Below are 16,918 nucleotides of genomic sequence, written 5' to 3' on the forward strand. Positions count from 1 at the left end.
GTGCTGACAGCATCACTCAAAGTATTGGTAATGAAGGCCCCAGATCCCCCCATGAGGAAGCCAGGATCAAGACTTCCCATCAGCTCCTCCCTGCCCCCAACACACACACACACACAGAACTCGCATCAGCATTCTGACCTCACCCAACTCCCCCAGGCCACCCACCATTCCTCTCCCCTCTGACAGGAGCCCCACCCTGGGCACTGGGTGAGGAAGGAGGAAATGAGACATTGGTTCCCCAATTTCTCCTTGTGTCTTGGGGGAGGTCAACCTGAATAGGGCTGTCTATCTGTCTGTACATTTGTAGATAATACACCCGCAGGTATATGTCTGTGCATGGGTTTGTGGTCATTTGACATCAACTAAAAACCCCATCCAGAGCCTCAGTTTCCCCATCTACAAAACAGAGTTAATAATGAAACTCACTGGGCTATTGTGAAGAGCTCTGTCCAACAAAGGAGCTTATTATAAGCCAGCTGAGCTATAAGTACCAGAGACAGATTAGAACTGGAAGCTTAGGATCATCCATGTAGTGCTGAAAGGAACCTTTAATACTATGTAGGGCAACACTCTCATTTTGCAGATGAGAAAACTGAGACTCAGAGAAGTGATGCAATAATGGCTAATATTTATTTAACACTTACTGGACAACTTTCCTAAACACTTTATAATTCATTTGACTCTCACAACAACCCTGGGAGATTAGTGTTATTATTATCCCCATGTTACAGATGAGAAAACTTAGGTAAACAGGTTAAACTCTTATCTAGGATCACATAGCTAGAAAATGCCTGAGGCTGGATTTGAACTCAGGTCTTCCTGATTCCAGTCCCTATGCTCTATCCACTGTACCACCTTGCCCAAGATCACATTAGTTGTAAATTATACCAATGGGATTTGAACCCAGGTTCTCTGACAGTGAATCTAGTCCCCTTTCCAGTACCCCACTTGATCTCCCTTCTTAATATTATTATATATTTTGCTCTAGAACTCCAAGGTTACATTAATGTCTATTCCTTTCACAAATTCAGATTTCAGACCTTCCACATTTTAGTGAGGGATAAGTTTTTATGAGTTTTATGTGGCCAGAAAAAAATAATTAATTTGGTGATTAGTCTTTGATGGCATTAGCAGTTATAGTAGTAACAGTAATAATAATATTAATTAGTAGTAGTGGCAGTATAGTGGTAGTAGCAGTAGTAGCAGTAGTAGTAGTAGTAGTAGTAGTAGTAGTAGTAGTAGTAGTAGTAGTAGTAGTAGTAGTAGTAGTAGTAGTAGTAGAAGCAGTAGTAGTAGTAAGTGGCAGTAGTAATAGTAATAGTAATAGTAGTAGTAGTAGTAGTAGTAGTAGTAGTAGTAGTAGTAGTAGTAGTCATAGTCGTAGTGGCAGTGGTAGTGGCAGCAGCAGCAGCAGCAGCAGCAATAGTAACAGCAAAACCCTAAACCAGTAATGGCAAACCTTTTAGAAGGGCAGGTGAAATGTGTAATATCCTTAGGTATCCATGGAAAGAGGAATGGGAGTAGCTTGCCCAGAGTCCCTCTGGCTTTTTAGTAACGAATTCTGTTCTGGCTAACTCTGTGCTGGGATGGTGGTGTGCATGCCCACAGAGACGTCTCTGAGTGCCGCCTCTGGCATGGGTGCCATAGGTTCACCACCACAGCCCTAAACCCTCCATTGCTGGGGAAATAAATAAGAAACCTGAGGTCTCTAGTAGTTCCTAGGAGAGGGATAAGATAGGGACCTGGATGGGTAGAATTAAGTTTAAACAACAGGTGTGAGTGTGCCGGCACTGGTACAAAGCACTATCCTATCAGAGATGGGAGGGATTGTTCAGGTAAAGAAATCAAGGAAGTCTCCCTGGAGATGGAGTTCATATGTAAGTGGTCTTATCTATGTGACTGTCAATATATTTGTCTGCAAAAACAGTGTCTGAACACTACAGACCACAATCTATTGTCTTCTTGAACTCAACAATCCTCTCAGTTCCTGTATCCAGTGGGGTCTGAAGGGAAGAAGGCAAGCCTGGGTTGGGAGGGATGATGAGGAGGCGGAACTGTTGCTAGGGGACTTTTCTCATAGGGGAGGAAAAAAGGCAAAGTTTGGCCTCTTGGAGATGAATAGCTGGCCCTGGGGGGGGGGGGGTGCTGGGTAATTCCCCCTGGTTCTCTGGTCTTAGGAGCCAGTTTTCCTGGGAAAAAGAGAAGAATGGAATGGGGAGGAGGGTAGAAGGATGATATGTGGGTTTTCTAGGAGACCATGCAGTGACTCTGAGCCAGGGGAGAAGAAGATGGCTTCAGTCATCACCAGGGAGATGGGTTCAACCTCAGGGAACACAGAGCTCCTAGAACCCAGAATTACTGGCCAGGCTGGCCCCACCATGTGTGTGCATGTGCAAATGAGGGCACGGTGTGTGTTAGTGTGGGGTCTATGAGGCTCTCCGTCTCCTCTTCTGGATTATTATCCTTTTCTAGGTCTGTGTCCATGGGCTTTCTTCTCCCCTCTTGGAGCTCTCATCATCTCTCATGGCTTCAGTTATTGCCTCTAACACCAGCTGCCTCCCAAATCAGTCTAACCTGCTCTTTCCTGAGCTTAGACGCCCCCACCCTCCCCACCCCATCACCTTCTGCTTGGATGTTCCATAGGTCGGTCTGTCTGTCTGTCTGTCTGTCTCTCTCTCCTGTCTCTATTTCTCCTTCCCTCTCTCTCAGTCTTTCTTGTCTCTGTCTCTCATTTCCCTCCCTCCCTCCCTCCCTCTCTCTCTGTGTCTCTCTCTCCTTCCTTCTCTCTCTGTCTCTCTGTCTCTGTCTTTCTCTCTTTATCTTTCTCTCCCTCTCAAAATGTCCGAAAGGGAAATGACTCATATTCCCATCCCCTCCTCCAAACTCCTTTTTGTCAGTTGAGACCATGAACCATTCATTCTTCCAGCCATCCAGTTTCACACAAAACTAGTCTCTCTACTTTGACTCGATCCTCTTCCCAGCTAATATCCGGTCTCTAATCCTGCCTGCCCGACATTTCTTTCATCTGGCCGGGTAGGGGGCCACCCTTAAGGTCAGGCTTCTATCACCTCTTGCACTGACTATTGTTTTATTTAGTTATTTTCTCTGGGTCTGACTCTCCATGACCCATTTGGGGTTCTCTTGGCAGAGATACTATAGTGGTTTGCTGTGTCCTTCTCTCGCTTATTTTACAGATGAGGAAACTGAGGCAAGAAGGGTTAAGTGACTAGCCCAGGGTCACAACAGACTGCTGCAGTAACGTCTTGATTGATTTCCCTGTTTCCAGCTTGTTCCCCTCTCATCCATCCTCCATGCAGCTGTCTCATGTCAGCTGAGGGGACCATGACTTGTTGCCCCTGGGAGGAGTGTGATAGAGAATCAGCCTGGCGTTTAAACTCCTTCGGGGGCTGGCTCCCATCTGAATTTCCAGGTCCTTCATTCCTCTCCTCCACACTTCAGGCCGTGCCTTTCCCTGAACTCCGGATCTCGCCTCCCTGCTCCATACCTTGGCACAGACTGTCTCCTGAGCCTAGAACGGTGATGCCAAAGGGAAATGGAAGGAGGAAGGGGGCTCCACTCTAAACGGAGGATCCCTGCTGGCTGCACAGTGACTTTGTTTTCTAATGTAATAGTATCGACGTTTTACTGTCTTTTATTGCATTCACTATTTCCCAATGACTTTAAAAAACAAGCCAACCCTTACCTTCTGTCTTGGGATCAATACCATGCATTCATTCCACGGCAGAAGAGGGTACGGGTTAGACAATGAGGGTTCAGTGACTTGCCCAGGGTCACCCAGCTAGGAAGTGTCTGAGGCCATATTTGAACCCAGGACTTCCCATCTCTAGGCCTGGCTCTCCATCCCCTGAGCCACCTACTGGGCGCCCCCCTCCCCTCCCCTATGGCATTTTAATCTTGTTCAGCACTCATTGGGAAGCTTGGGGGAAGCTGCCAGCAGCCTGCGGGACACCTGTACCTGGAGAACACTCCTCTCTTCCCCTCTGCCTCCCACAATGCTCCGTTTAAGCCCTGCCACCTCTTTCTTGAAGCCTCCCTTCAGCAGTGAGTGCTCCCCACTTCCCCATCACCTCCACTTCCCTTCTCAGGCTCGTGTCATCACCCCTAGGAGAAGGTGGGCTCCTGGGGGCCAGCCTCTGTTTTTGACCCCCAGGTCCTCTGTAGAACTGGCAGAATCATTGAATGGGTTGGGGGAGCCCCTGGGGGGCAGTTCTGAGCTCCCCCTCCAAGAAGAGGAGGGGAAAGACCACCGCAGGGATGCCGCCGCCCCTGCCTGTCCCCCCTCTCAGCTGTCCTGCAGCTGCCGGCTCCTCCCAGCCCCAGGCAAACAGAATTCTTTGCCTGTTCCAATTTTCCAGCCTCTGCTGCCAAGATCAGCAAGTGCTCATCCATCCACCCCTCCTCACGCAGGTTCCTGGCCCGTGCCCGGGGCCCATGGGCAGCAGCAGCAGCAGCAGCAGCAGCCGCCGTGGGCCAGGCCCCGGGGGAGCAGGCTCTGCGCCCAGGATCCAGAAGCGGCTCTGCCTCCCTATCCTTCTCCCCCTCTCCCCCACCCCACTGCCCAGGACAGGGTCCCGGGACGCCCCGTCCTGTGTCTGACCCCCCCCCCCCCCAGGCTCGCTGGGCATCCATCCAGGCGCTTGGATCAGAAATGGTTTTCTTTTATTTATCTGATTTTGAGTTGGGGAGAGAAAGAAGACGGAATCCTATCTGGGTGACCTTGGGCAAGTCCCTTCTCCTGGGGGAAAGTGAGGGATGGGGCTCTCGAAGGCCCCCTTATAATCTGGTGAGGCGACGCCTCGAGGCGGTGTCCCTGGCTGAAGGTCTCCTCCCCACCCCCTCCTGCACCCCAAGGCCAGGCCAGGCCACATTATCAGGGCTGCTGCAGCTTTTCCTAAGAATCGATGATTGTTGAGGGGCCAGAAGGGAGGAGGGAAGAAAGTGGGGAAAAGCCTCTCCCCTCCTTAGGTGGGGTTCCCCAGGCTGCCATGGGGTGACGGCCTCAGCCCTGCCTCCCTCCCGCTCCAGAGGCACCCAGATCCCTCTGAAAACCCACAGAGACCCGGAAAGAGACGCCCACCCCTTCCCCAGGGCCCCACAAAGGCTTTCCTTCCTCAGCCTTTGGGCGAAGATCAGGCTGATTCTTTATCCTGCTGCAACGCCTCGAGATGGGCAGTGCGAGGATGCTTATGCCCATTTCACGGATGAGGAATGACGTTCAGAGAGGCTTCCAAGGGGACCGCTGGCCAAAGGGGCGAAGCCCCCCAGACCTCAGGTGCCCTGTGCTGGACAGATGAAGACTATTTTCAAGGCGCCCAGAATCCCATGGGTCTCCCCCTTTCCTTCTTTGGAACCCTCCCCTTCCATCTTGGAATCATCCTGCTGTGCTTCTAAGGAGGAAGAGCAGGAGATCCCGGACCTACAGCCACATAGCTTGGCAGTGTCCCAGGCCATCTTTGAACCCAGAACCTCCCTTCTCCAGGCCCCCAGAGCAGTGTTTTTAGATTTACAAATTACATCTATTATTTGATCCTCATAAAGAGGGCATTATTGTGATTATTATTATTTCCACCCATTTTATGGATGAGGACATGGAGAAGAAATAGATATACTATTTGGTCTTCATAAAGAGGGTCTTTTTATTATTAATTCCACCCATTTTATAGATGAAGCCATGGAGAAGAAATAGACATGCTATTTGATCCTCATAAGGATGGAATTATTATTATTCACCCATTTTACAGATGAAGAAATTGCCAAGGTAGGTGATTTATCCAAGGTCATTCAGCTAAATGTCTTGAGACAGGATTGAACTTGAAGCCTTTCAACGCTGTCCTCCCTAGACAGTCCAGCGGCCAGCCACCAGCTAGAAGAGTGGCGAGGCTGCCCAGGCCAGGGGCCCCCAGTGGCACCCCCTTCCCTTCCCGCCCTGCAGACACACTGTCTCTGGGACTGAGCCTCCTGTAACATCGAATCGGCTCGCGCCAAGGCCAGGCCTGGGAAGGGGCCTGGGACACGGACAGGAGGAATCTGGGGGAGCCCAGAAGGAGAAGAGAGCGTCCCGCCCCTTCCACCCAGCCGAGAGGGGGTCCCCGCTGGCCTGGCTGCTTCCTCCGGCTGGGCTCCTTGGTCCCTGGGCACTGGGCTAGGGAAGGCTCCCGGCCCTGTGCCCGATGCTCACCCTCCTGGCTGTCCCGCTGGAGGGGGGCGGCTGGGCCGGGAGTTGGCCGCTGTGCCCTCCCCCCCCCCCCTGCCCCGCCGTGCCCTCCCCCCCCCTGCCTTGCAGGAATTCACTCTGCGCTCCTGCCCACACCTGCTTTAGCCATTAAGGTCAGGGCCTCGGTCCACACCCATCCCTGGCTACGTGGGCACAACACGGGCCCTGCGAGGATTCGGGGGACGGAGGGAGAGGGTGGGGGGCACCCACAGAGCCCCGAAGCCAGGGCCCGCCCCCCCAGCACAGGGATGCCTCCCAGAAGGAGGGCCCCAGCCTGGGTCTCCGTGGTGACGGGATAATATGGGGGAAGCAGGTTAAGAGGTCATAGGGCGGCCCCCAAGGGGCCCCTGCCCTCTCCTCCCCTGGGAAGGGACAGCCCCGCCCCCGCCGTGTGGTCTCTCTAGGCTGGGGGGGAAGGGGGGGGCTGACGTGACAGCCTTTCCCTGGAGGCCCCAGAGCAGCCACCACCCCCTGGCAGCCTCCTCCTGCACATTCCTCCCTGGGTGAGGTCAGCCTCGGAGGAGAGGGGAGGGGGGCCCCCGGCCAGCCACATCACAGCTTTCTCCCTCGGCCCAGGGCACAAGCAGCCTGCCTGGGAGGAGGGGAGGGAGAGGGACGGCTCTCAGCCTCCACAGCAGGGGGGAGGCCAGAAATGCCAGACTCCCAGAGTTCTTCTATTGTGGCAAGACCATGGTGATCTACATATATTTGCATATATTTACATATGACTGAGGAAAAAAAACCTTGGAATCAAGAGTTCTCTACAAGGTGGAGATGGGGGCAGCACCCCCGAGGCGTGACTGAGGCCCTGGACCCCTGCACCTGGCCAAGGACAGGCTAAGAGGCTGGCAGGGCATCTTGGAATTCCCCCAGGAGTCATACAGGCCTGGGGGGCCCGAGTTTAAGGAGAAGGGCCGATGACAACAGGGCTGGCCCTGAGGTCCTTAGGAGCCCTACCCCTGCCCCTGTCCCCACCCCTCCCCCTCTCACCAGCACCTGGTACCGGATATCAGGAGCTCCCTGGCCTGGGGCTCAGGCCTCCTTTTCCGGCTAGGTTTCACCTGACCTCCTAGTTGTCCCCCAAACTCACTCCATCATTTCCTGCCTCCAAATCTTTGTATAGACTATTCCTTAAACCCTAGCCTTCCTTCTTCGAAACAGTTCTGTGTCTTGGTTCCAAGGAAGATCAGTAAGGGCTAGGCCACTGGGGTGAAGTGACTTGCCCAGGGTCACACAGTTGGGAAGTGTCCGAGGCTAGATTGGAACTTAGGAACCTCCATCTCTGGGCCTGGTTCTCCCTCCACTGGAATGTTCTCTCCCTTCACTTCAAATACTTCCCTTCATTCAAGACTGAGTTCCTACTTTCTGTCCTTCCTGATTCCTCCCTCCATCCGTGGGCCGGCAGGATCCCTTGGCTGCTCTATAGGGGCACATTGCTGGGGGCCGGCACAGGCAGGGCTCAGGGATCTGCTCGCCACGCGTCCCACTATCTCGTGCTGACTTCCTTACTTATCTGCCCTCGTACGTAGGTGCTGCTGGGGCCTGGGCCGGGAAGGACTGTTTTTCTTTCTTTCTGGCTCTGCATTCCCAGGCCCGGCAGCGCCTGGCACCTGGTAGGTGTTCCATGGATACACACTGCTGGGATTAAATAGAATCATTTCTCAGCGGCCGGGTGCCTCTGTGTCACCGTGACTGTGGCAGCCTTTAGTGGGACAAGGGCTTATCAGAAGGGAGACGTGCGAATGGCGAAATCTGTGCCAGGGGCCAGAGATGGGGGCAGGGCGGCAGGGGTGGGGACACCCGCCCTGGGGATTTGGGGGTGCTGAGCTCCGCTGGATGGAGGAAGGGATTAGAGTCAGGTGCCTCCTGGCCTTGGCTCCTAGGCACAGAGAGGACTAAGGTGGGGGGGGGAGGGGAGGAAGGACCCAGCTGCCCCCTTACAGAGAGGGGTGGCAGAGAACCTCTCCCCTTTACCCCCCCAACTCAGCAATGCCAAGCCCCAGCTCAACCACTCTCCCCATCTCCCCCTTTCACACACGGTTCTCGGAGGCTTCCTCTCCAGCCACCCCAGCCAGGGTCAGCCTGAGGCTGGACCTCACAGGGCATCACGCCCTGTGGACACCGGCAGAAGGGATTTCGGGTCAGAGGATGTGGGCAGACATCCCGATTCCATTTTTTTATTATCTGTTTGGAAAATAAGGGAGTAGGATTAGATGACCTAATGGTGGGTGGAGAGTCTTAACTCCTTACCTTCTGCCCACCCAGATGTCCTGCTCTGCCCTCATCTCCCTTAGATTCTCTGGAGGCCAAAGGCCAGAGGCCACTAGTCCCATGTCAGGCCAAGGGAACACTGTGTTAATAGCCTAAAGAGGGCCATTGCCTGGATCTGTGCCTCAGTTTCCCCAATTCACAAACCATGCTTCAGGGTATATGTCAGATGATTACCTGGCTGGCCCAGAGCTCACAGGAGAGGCGAAGGATCAGGCCAGGAAGTCATTAGGACTAAATCTAAAGGTAATCTACTCCTACTGGAAAACACATTTTATAGGGGAAGAAACTGAGGCTCATGGAAATGTCACATAGTTAGTCAATGACGACAGATCTGGAATTCGCACTCGGGGCCTCTGACCCTCAATCCTTCCCCTAATGCCCCAAATGGAGGTGTAAGCGACAACCAGGAGAGGGCCAAGATATCCTAGAAATGAGGTACAGGGGGAGTGCTGGGAGTGTTGGTGGTGGAGGGCCTGCCAAGATGGCGCTGTGATGGTGGCAGGGCCACCAGGTGTACCTACTCTCTCCTGTCCACTCTGCTAGAGCTGGGATTTGAATAGGGATGAACCTGGGCCTCCTTTTCTCTGTTTATTTTCTTTTTTTAAATTTTTCTTTTCTTTTATTTGTTCGTTCTCTGTTTGTCTTCTTGAAGGGGGAGGTTGTCTTGCCCCCAAGCGGCGTGTAACTTGAGGGGATGAGACCTCACCATTCTGAGGTTCTTCCCCTTCTGACATTTCTGCGCGTCTGAGCCTCCTCCAGGAGGACCTCGGCTCCCATCCCTTGCCCTCCTCTCTCCCAATGTGAATTTTATTGCCTCTTACATCCTTGGTTTCTCCGCCTGAGCTTCGGGGGCTCGGGGCCCTTTTGGGGGTGCAGGCCTCGGCGTTGTTTGAGTTCTGGCCTCCTGGGGAGGAAATCTCAGGGAAGACGGAAGAGGAGATGCTGGTGGGGAACGAAGCCCCATTTCATCTTCCCTGTCTCTGCCTCCGTCTCTCTCCAGCTGCTTCTCCCTCCCACCCTCCGCTGCCCCTGAACAGGTTATAAATAACATTTAACTCCACTCCCACCACATCAGGGCTTTCTGGACTATTTTGGGGCCGGGTGGGGCTTCTGGGCACGGCTCCTGCCACACGGGGGGACGGGGAGGCCCAGGCCTCCAACTCCCTTCTCCCTCCAGCTTCGAGTCTTCTCTTCTTGTCCTTAGCTCAGGGCTAGAGCCACACTGGGCGCACCGTCATGGCCCCGGTAAGGGGGCCTGAAAGTGGTCCACAGGCCCGATTCCTCGTTAGACCTCGTCCTGCTCCTCCCAGCCTGGTCCCTCCCTTCAGCCTGGGTCGCCTTGCCCCACTCTCACAGTCGGCCTCCAAATTCCTCTTTCCTCCGAAACCTGGGCTCAGTCCCTGGCTGGGGATGGGGGAAGGGGGAGCCAACCCCAGGGATTCTTTGGGTAGGGGCTGAATGACTCAATCCGAGCCTGGGCAATCATGAGACCCTTATTGACCTCCTCTTACAGTTCAGGCTCTCCCACCCCCAGTTCCTAGAGCACCCTCTGCGTTGCCCCCACAATGGCTGGGAATTTCCCCAATCCTCCAAGGAGGTAGATAAGGCCTCATTGAGTCAGCCCCCGCCTGCCCACTCAGGACAATGGGGGCCTTGTCTCCTAGAGTTCAGCGATGCTGAGATGGGGGAGCTGCCAGGGCTGCCCCCCTCTCTCCTTATTTATGTCCTGATCCTGGGGCAGGGAGGTGGGGGGAGAGAAAGGGGGATGTATAAAGGAACAAAGCCTCAGCCTGAGGAGGGGGGCAGCATTCAGCCTTACCACTTTGGGCCCTGCGGCTGGGCCTTCTTTGCCCTGAGGTGTGGGTTTATGGGCTTGAGGTGGGAGGATGTGGACTGTTGCCTTAAGGAGCCACTTGAGTATCAAGGTCAAGGCTTCTTATGTTCTGGAGAGCTGTGGATCCCCTCAGACCCCCAGAGCTTCTTCCCCTATCTCCAGGAACGATTAGGATACAAGGGATGGGGAATAAGAGATGTGGGGGGGAAATCTGCTGACAGGGGAAGCATGAGAGACAAGAGGAGATAGAAGGCTTAAGGAGAATGACATGAGGTCAGAGAGATGGGGAATAGAAGGGCAGAAGGACAGGGAGCCAGAGCCAGGAGAAGAGAAGCCTGGGATGCAGACAGATGGATGGGGGGGCAGAGAGATATGAAGAGATCTATCTATCTATCTATCTATCTATCTATCTATCTATCTATCTATCTATCTATCATCTGTCTGTCTGTCTGCCTGTCTATATATCATCCATCCATCCATCCATCCATCCATCCATCCATCCATCCATCCATCTATACATCGTCTATTTATCCGTCTGTCTATATATCATCTCTCTCTCTCTGCCCATTCATCTGTCCATCCATCCACCCACTCACCCACCCTTCTTTCTATCTATCTATCTATCTATCTATCTATCTATCTATCTATCTATCTATCTATCTATCATCTGTCTGTCTGCCTGTCTATATATCATCCATCCATCCATCTATACATCGTCTATTTATCCGTCTGTCTATATATCATCTCTCTCTCTCTCTCTGCCCATTCATCTGTCCATCCATCCACCCACTCTTCTATCTATCTATCTATCTATCTATCTATCTATCTATCTATCTGTCTGTCTGTCTGTCTGTCTGTCTGTCTGTCTGTCTGTCTGTCTGTCTGCCTGCCTGCCTGCTGCCTGCCTGTCTGTCCATATCTATTCATCTTTCTGTCTATATATCATCCATCCATCTATCCATCTATCTGTCTATACATCGTCTATCCATCCATCTGGCTATATATCATCATCTTTATATCTATCTGCCCAATCATCTGTCCATTCATCTGTCCATCCATCTACCCACCCACCCATCCTTCTATCTATCTATCTATCTATCTATCTATCTATCTATCTATCTATCTATCTATCTATCTACCTACCTATCTGTACATATCCACCCATCCTTCTGTCTATATATCATCCATCCATCCATTCATCCATCCATCCATCTATATCTTTCCTTCTGTACATATCATCCATCCATCCATCCACCCATCCATCCATCTATCTATCATCTGTCTGTCTGCCTGTCTATATATCATCTATCCATCTGTCTGTCTATATATATCATCCATCTGTCTATACATCATCTTTCCATCCGTCTGTCTATATATCATCATCTATATATCTATCTATCTTCCTATTCATCTGTCCATCCATTCACCCAACCCATCCTTCTATCTATCTATCTATCTATCTATCTATCTATCTATCTATCTATCTGTACATATTCATCCATCCGTCCATCTATCCATCCATCCATCTATCTTTCCATCTGTACATATCATCCATCCATCCATTCATCTGTCCATCCATCCGTCCGTCCGTCCGTCCGTCCGTCCGTCTGTCCGTCCACCCACCCATCCATCCACCCATCCATCCATCCATCCATCCATCCATCCATCCATCCATCCATGTAACCAAAGGAAAGAGGTCTGGGTGTTGTGTTGAGGGCAGAGCTATTCGGGATGGAAGAATAGGAGGCAGGGGTCATAAGACAAGGTAGGGAGATGGGTTGGGGATACATGGGGAAGGATCCTTTTCCACTTTGGGTCGCTCCTCACTTACCTGTTCTCCCTAATGACCTATCTGTCTGTGGGGGTGGGGGAGGAACAGGAACTCTGGGCCTTGTCTTCTACCTCCAGAAGCCCCACCTGGGCTGGTCCCTGCTTCCCAACTAGAGGACGGGGTGGGTGGTTGGTGGCTGCCCAGGCCATCATTGGCACTGATGCCAGCTAACTCAATGAGGCCTCTATGTGTCCTACCCCAGCAGCTCTATCCCCGGAATAGCCCCTGGACAGAGGACAGAGGACACGAGAGCTTCCTGGACAGCCTGCCTGGCACGGATACTTCCGTCCTCTGTGCCCGGCTCAGCTGGAACAGTGGATACAGGGAGAGGGCATCAAGAGGGCAGCACCCCCTCCTAGAGAGCTCTCTTTTCCCTCACTTATCAGTTCAGACCACAGGGAGGGAGTCTTCCATGTTATAGCTGGTGCACGTTCCAGGGGTGGATGGGGAAAGGGGTCCGGGTTGTGATGGGACCAGGGACACCCTTCCTAAACTAGAAGGGGGGTAGCTGGGAGGTGAGGACTCTCAAGTGTTCTGCTGACAGCTGTGGAAAAAGCCTCAGGAGGGGGAGGGAGAGTAGGGGTGGGTCTTTTTCCTTCTGAAGTGGGGAGGGGGCTCTCATCTCAGACCAACATTCTAGCTATCAAGGAGGTGCCCGAGGACCGGGGAAATGGAGAGGAGAAAGGAGGGGGTCATAGAGGGAGAGAGAGAGGTCCTGGGATAGAGCAGGACGCGGAGAGTCATGGAAATGGGGAACCAATCTGGGGCAAGGGGCATGGGCTGAAGGAATAGGGACAAAAAGATAGAAGTCGAGGGCTAGAGGGACGGGGCAGTATGGGGTCTTCCCGGCCTCTGGTCCCTTCTTCCTCTAATGAGTCCTGCCTCAGGAACCTTCCTGAACAGCCCATCTGCTGGGAGCAGATTAGGATTTTTTCATCCTAATCTGCATTCCCTTTCAGCTGCTCTGCCTTCCAGCCTAACCAGATTTCTCCCTGTCCTACAGTCTCCAGCCTCTGCACATTTGCTTAAGCCATGACCCCTGCCTGGAGTGTGCACATGGCTGTCTCCTTTGGAATGCCTTCTCTTCTGTTGGATGGAGCTCAGGCGCCAGCTCCAGCTCCCAGGAAGCCCGCAGCACTTTGTTTGGGTCTTTTCTTTCCCCACATCAGTTCTAAGGCAGAAGCAAACGGCTGAGGTTAAGTGACTTGCCCAGGGTCACACAGGTGGTATGCCTCTGAGGCCAAATTTGAACCCAGGCAGGTCCTTGTGACTGCTAAGAAAATGGGTAGGTTGGGGTAGGCAAATCGGCCTTGAGTTCCTCCTGTATTTCTGCCCCGGATGCTGAGGATGAGAGCCCATCTGGGAGCCACTCTCCAGGGGTCACCCCTCTCCAGCGTCCCTCTTCCATGATATAAGTCTGTGCTGGGGATCTGCGAGGACCCCTCCATTTCCCTGCCCTGGTACAGGGGCCCCTGAGGTGGCAGGGGGTGCTTTGGGGCCGGCAGCACCCTCGGAGTCTCCTCTGTTGGGCGACGTTGGGAAAGGGAGCGTCCTGAGCCCTGGCCTGACCCTGGTCGACCCTGCTTTGTCCTCCGAACAGGGCCCCACAATGGGCTCCATTGTCGTCGGGGCCCGGAGGGTGACGTCAGCCCCCCCCCCCCCCGCCTCCCGGAGGGGAGCCCAAAGCAGGGGGAGGGGGGCTCCTCTCCAGGCTTCAGTTCCTTCCTGGGACAGGGCGGGAGAAGAGGCGGCGGCGAATGGCCCCGGGCTGACCAGGTCATCTCAAAGGCTGGGCACCTGGGCCGAGCCTGCCCCCTTGTGGGGAAAGGCATGTGGGCAGGCTCGGTGTGCTCGCCGGGAGCCTGGATTCGGGCACGAGGAGGTCGGGTGGAGGGAGGAAAGCCCGCAGGGTCCAAACGGAGCCGGAGTGCCTTTGCGAAGGCAAACCTGCGGGTCACAGTTCGCCTCGTGCCTCTGGGCAAATCCCGCCTCCCTCTGGCCTCTAGATACCTTGTCTGTAAAATGGGACCAATGACGATTGGACGACGTCCTTCTAAGAGGCTGGGACCAAGTTGCGTAAGGACGCTGTCAGAAGCGGATACTTTTCGTGCACGATAACGGCAAGATGGAGAAATGATCTCGGAGCACCCCTACGCAGCGAGAGAGGCACTCTTGGGCTGTTGTCTGGAAGGATGCATTGAGTCCTGAACTGAGAGGTCTAGGTTCTAATCCAGTTTTAGCCATGGATCATTGAGGCAGCTGGCGGCTCTGTGGATAGGGCACTGGATCGGGGTCAAGAAGATGCGAGTTTAGGGGGCAGATGGGTGGCTGAATGGATTGAAAGCTGGATCTAGAGACGGGAGGGTCCTGGGTTCAAGTATGACTTCAGAAACGTCCCAGCTGTGTGATCCCGGACAAGTCACGTGACCCCCATCATCTAGCTCTTGCCGCTCTTTTGCCTTGGAACCAATACGCAGGACTGATTCTAAGGCTGAGGGTAAGGTTTTAGGGGGAAAAAGATGAGTTCAAATCTGGCCTCATAAACTTACTAGCTTTGGGACTGAGAGAATCACTTCACTTCTATTTGCCTCAGTTTCCTCCGCTGTAAAATGGACATAAGATTAGCATCTCCCTTGCAGGGTTGTTCTGAGGGTGAGACAAGCCGCTATTCATAAAAAGCGCTTAGGCACAGGGCTCATTGCTCTCGGGTGACTTCCGGGACTCCTTGCCTCTGTCAAACAAAGGTGCAGGATTTGATCCATTTGGCACCTTCATTTCTGGGCTGAAACGGCACCTTGACAATGGCCTCCTTCCCTCGTCTGTAATCTGGGGGAGGGGTTTGGAAGCCCCCTTCTGGCTCGGCATCCCAGAGCCGGTAAATTCGTTGCTCGGCCGGGCTCCAGCCTGGCAAGGAAACCTTTTTTCTCCCTTTTCCTACTTCCTGCCCTCCAGCTGTGCAGGTGTAATCCTCTGCCCACACCTTGAAACCAAAGCAGCCTGGATGGCCCCCGGCTCCCCTTTGTCCGCCACACCCCTAACTGCCTTTCCAGGCTTCTGACTTCTCCCTCCACACTGGATTTCCTCATCTGAAAAATGGAATGAGTATCCCTTTTAGGGGGCAGCTGGCTGGCTGGCTGGCTGAGTGGATGGAGAGCCAGACCTAGAGACGGGAGGTTCTGGGTTCAAATGTGACCTCAGACACTTCCCAGCTGTGTGACCCTGGGCAAGTCCCTTAACCCCCATGGCCTAGCCCTGACCGCTTTTCTGACTTGGAACCCTTATGCAGTCCTGATTCTAAGGTGAAAGGTGAGGGTTTAAAAAGCACAATCCTTTACTCCCTCCAGAAATGGGAATGGCTGTTATTACTAGAAGGGTACTTACAGCATTTGGGGACCATTGTAGGGGTGGGGAGAGACTGAGGGGACCCCCAGGGTCCTCGAGCCTACAAGCTGGGCAGGCTGGCTTCCGGGGAGCAATGAGAGCTGGGTGGCAAGGAAGAAGCCTTGCTTCTAAGGCCAGAGATTCAATATTAGACCTTGCCCATTGGCAGGTGCTCTGGTCTCCAGCCTGCTCTATGGCCTTGTAAGCTTCAGCAAGGGCTTTACCGGGTCCATCCAGTCACAACAGGGTCACAGCCTGGGACTGAGAAGTCCTTGCCAGTGAAAGAATGTTGGACTTAGCCTCAGTGACCTCATCTGTAAAATGGGCATTCATGAGCTCAGGGAGAAGGGAGTGGCTTATAGAACTCACCTCCGGAGACTTCTCTGAGGAAAATGCTTTGTGAGGTCAAAATCCTAAAAAACAAGGGAGTTGGGAGGTGGGAATGGGTGAGGGTCAGAGAGAAGAGAGACTGAACCCAATTGGGGAACAAAGGTTGTTAGATGGCTGCCTACCCAAATAGCCTACAGAGAAGGGGTCAGGGGTCCCTCTGGGCCTTCTGGGGTTCTGAGACCAAGGACCTTTCCCCCCTTCATTCTCTCCCCTTGGAGGGGAGACAAAAGGTCAAGTGCTTCTGAGGCTGAAATCCTAGTATGCCATAGTACATAGGAGGAAACATAGGAAAGGAAGGTCTTTCAGGCCCTGGGAGAACTTTCCAGCTTCCCCTTTTCTTTCCCACACCCAGTTCCATCTGTGTTGCCTGGTTCTGGGGTGCCACATTTTGTGGCTACCAAATAGCTCTGTCCTTGGCCATCACTCCCAAGGCTAGGATGGAGGGCATTCACTGAGCCTTCCCAAAGGGCACTTGGACTCTACACAAGTGAACTCCCATCCCTTCCTACTTCCTGCGCTATGGGCAGGTTCTTTATAGACCTGGGGGTACTTGCTGGAATTTCCTAAAATAATGATAATAGTAGTAACACATTACAAAACAGGAAAACCTCTGAGCTCTCTCGGAGTTCCCTGGCCACCTTAGAGAAGCCCCCTGCGAGCATTGTGGTCATCCATTGGACCTGGACAATTGCCTTTTTATTGGTCTGATGATTTTTAGAAGCATAGTAATGTTAACTGTAAGTGAACCTTTGTCTACTTGGCACACAGGCAGAAGAAGGGTCAGGGAAGGAAATGCAAGCAGTCAGAGAAATAGGGTTGGAGGGTACTGTCTCCCCCTGGTGCCATATTGGTTGGAAGGTGAGGATTTTCAGAGTCATTTTGGTCTCTTCCATTCTTGTCATGGCTCCACTTTGGCATATCCCATTTTAATGGCCCCACATCACTTCAGGACCCTGCTGTTGGACATCTTGCCATG

Source organism: Monodelphis domestica, chromosome 7 (genome assembly GCF_027887165.1).
Source record: "Monodelphis domestica isolate mMonDom1 chromosome 7, mMonDom1.pri, whole genome shotgun sequence".
NCBI classification, from domain to species: domain Eukaryota; kingdom Metazoa; phylum Chordata; class Mammalia; order Didelphimorphia; family Didelphidae; genus Monodelphis; species Monodelphis domestica.